The following is a 3,703-nucleotide window of genomic DNA, read 5'->3' on the forward strand; positions in this document are numbered from 1 at the left end:
GAAATAAAGACACTGCCTGCTAAACCAGCTGTGCTCACTTTACGTCTCTGTTAGGGACATCTCAGAAAGGTGGGCAAGTGGGAAGGTAGGTCATCTCAGACCCAACTTAACTCCTGACCCACTGCCTTAAGATTTGATATTTTTACCTCCTTGTAATCAGGGGTGCCTGCACCAGAAACACCAGCTAAAGAAACTTCTAAATGAAAAGACTCCCGAGAAAAGAGTGTAAACAAGTCTACCCCATGCCAGATTTCTTCATTCTAGGATTCTGGGGCTGGGACTTTGTCACAAATTTGAGCAATGGTGTTATAAAACAGACTGACAAGGCTGTGAATTGCCACAGTGCATCAAGCTGGAGTCCTAAACTGTTATAGTATTTTTTTTTTTTGCTTTGAGTTTTTACCCCATATGCTTACCATTTCTGCAGACATACTTTCATGCATTAAGATTTTTATTTTCCAGGGAAAAAAGATACTGGGGTTTAAGTCACTGAAGATTTTTCTAAGTCTTAGGGCAAGAGAGTTATGAGGTTTGAGAATTAGTAGGGAGAGAGCTGCAGAAAAAAAAATCTATGTCTATCCCATTCCCTTTCCGGAATCTACATGTACTAGTATTATTTAAGCCTGCTTCATTTTCCCATTATATCATGAGTCTTCTGAGGTGGGAACTTATGTCTTGCTTAGCTTTGAATAATCTTTGAATAACTGGTCATAAGAATAATGACAATAGGCAAAGCTTACTGCTTGGCAGACAGTGTGCTGCATGCTTTACATGAGTTCACTTAATACTCACAATCATCCTAGCTGTTGCTTTTATTCCAGTTTAGTAGATGGGGAAACTGAGGCTTGGAAAGAAAAATTAATGAACTCAAGGTCGTGTGGCCAAGTGGCACAGTCAGGTTTGGGACTGAGGTTTATCCAGCTTCAAAATGCATTCCCTTGATCGATATCCTGTTATTCTCATGTGGGATACAGCATAATGCTGGGAACCTACCTGGAGCTCAAAAAAAAAAAAAAAAAAAAGTTCTATCCTCTGAGGCAGCTGGATCAAAAGAGTGAGACTGAGAAAAGCCTATGGTGGGAGCTCAGTAGAATAGTTTGTGTTCTCCATCCTTTAAAAGTGTGTGTATGCATCCCTTAGAGAATTTCAGTTGTTAACATTTACTAGTTTTTATGTTTAAAAAAGCATTTCAGAATAATTGGACAACAGAAAGTTTATTGTACTATAATTGGAAAGATGGTGGAGATTTCAAACCACATTTGACTGGTTTACTGACCACATGACACTGTTCTATGGTAGATAGTGGTGATACTGTGGAAGGGCCCTGGAGCTGTGGTTGTGAGGACTTGGGTTCGGTCCTAAATACATTACTTAGCTTCCATGGTCCTCAGGCAAAGGGATTTGATTCTTTGGTGTTAATTTCCTCATTTGTATAATGCAAGTAAATGCTTACCATGTAAAAGTGAGGATAACATAAATTGGTATATATGAAAGCATTGTAGTCATAAGGCACTTTATCCAAGTAAGTCATGATCAAGTTCTCCCAAGCTGCTCAAGGCATTGGGAACAGTGCAGAATCTTGTCTTTGTTGAACCAGAGAGAGTTGATCAGAGATATACAAGACAGTGGCAGAGAGGTACAAGAAGAATAAGAAGAAAGAATATTTCCCTGGAATGACACAAAATGCAGGCAATCACCCCTTCGATCATGCACGCTGCTCCTTTTCTGACCTCCTGGGTGACAACTGGCAGTTTGATGCAGAAAACAGGAAGAGGAGAGAGCTAGAGCCTCCTGAAGGAATGCAGATGTGGCTGAAAGGAGCCAGCGGAGGTGCAGCTCCAGGGATGAAGGATGTGGATTTCTGAAGGATTCCTAAAGGAGTCTGAAAAGACAAAAGGAAGATTTGCCAAGGCAAAGTTCTTATTGAATGTGATACACAGCTTAGTTAAACTCTAGTTTTACTGTTTGTTATGGACTAAATGTTTGTCTCCCCAAAATTTATATTTTGAGATCCTAACACCCAGTGTGGTTGTATTTGGTCATGGGACCTTTGGGAGGCAATTAGGATTCGATGAGGCCACAAGGATGGGACCCTTATGATAGGACTAGTGCCTTTATTTAAAAAAGACACCAGAGAGCTTGCTCACTCTCTTTTCCTGCACACACTCACTGGGAAAAAGCCATGTGAGCACATAGCCAGAAGGTGACTGTCTGCAAGCCAGAAAGAGGGGCTCACCAGAACCTGACCATATAGGCATTTGGATCTCAGACTTCCATCCTATAAAACTGTAACAAATTTAATTTCTATTGTTTAAGCTCACCCAGTTTATGGTATTGTGTTATGACAGTCCCAGTGGATTATTAAGTCTCTTGTCACAAAAGTCAGGTAAATTTTGGAGAATATTATCAAGTAGACCACTGGTTTTGTTCTCAAACATGACAGTCATTCAGTGGAACACAGCCACTTCTATCAAAATAACAAATGCAAATGTATCTCTTGTGCTTAGGATTATCTCTTAAATGGAATCTCCCCACTGTCCTCTGTCCAATCTCTTTCTCTGTCCTCTTCTCCACTGCAAATATAATTCACTTAATATGGTTCAGATTTGCTAATTTTGGATTTTTTAGTTAGAAAGAATATTTTTAATCACTAGGACCATTAGGTCTAAATACCTAAAACCACCCCTCCCACCCCATACACAGAAAGCTTTGCTGAAGAGGATAACTTACTTTCTTATCAACATGAAACTCGTACCAGACTACCTATAAGGAGTTACGTATTGAAAAGATGACTTTCATTTTAAGGTCAATCAGATGAACTAACTAAAGGCCATTTCACATTGGAATAATGAAAAAAGCTTCTCCTACCTTGAAAACAGAGTTTCTCTCTCAATGCAAAAAAAAAGGAATTGATGACTTGTATCTGTTCCAGCGAACCTCACAATTAGCCTTGGAATAACTGTAAGTTTTCAAAGGGACATGAAAAAAATGCTAGGAGGGCTGGTATACAAGAAATCAACAATGTTGGTAATGAAAAGGCATTTCATTGTCTGCAGATCATAAATTCTCTTCCACTGCATCTTCCTTCTAACAAATTAGGGGGAAAAATGAAGTGACTGACTGTCAGATTCTCAGGAGTGAGAAAAAAGAGAAGGTTTCAAACTAAAATGTCCAATCCCTGTGCTGTGATAAGTTAATTCTGGCAGGTTGACATCACTGATTGATCATGGCTTCAGCACCACCTCCTTTCTTGCCTGGAAACTTAACCTTCAGATTTGGTAGCAATGAAGATTGACTCTGTGCTTCTCATAGCACAGTCAGAGTAATACAAAGAGAATTGCAGATCTTATCCCATTGTGCTAGCAAAGAAACTGATTTAGAAACCTCTTTGCAGAGAGCAGTTTTAACCAGATTATGGTCCAAAATTGGACTCTTTGTTTGAGATGGGATGAAATTTGATCCCTTTGTCAATGACAATAGAAGTTCCATTGCCCACATGATAGAAGCTTGTGTGTGGTAGGTGATTCCTCAAAATTTCTCAGCAGTTATAAAACAAACAAAATCAACTCTAGGTAATATGATTGTGAGGAAACTCAAGACTTTGCACAATGCATGTCTCTGCCTTCGGCGAAGAGCCTGGCTTGACCATTACAGACACACACCTCTCCTCCAGTGCCCCCGATGAGATGGCTTTCTGCATAGT

This window comes from Camelus bactrianus, chromosome 12, assembly GCF_048773025.1.
Source record: "Camelus bactrianus isolate YW-2024 breed Bactrian camel chromosome 12, ASM4877302v1, whole genome shotgun sequence".
Lineage (NCBI taxonomy): Eukaryota > Metazoa > Chordata > Mammalia > Artiodactyla > Camelidae > Camelus > Camelus bactrianus.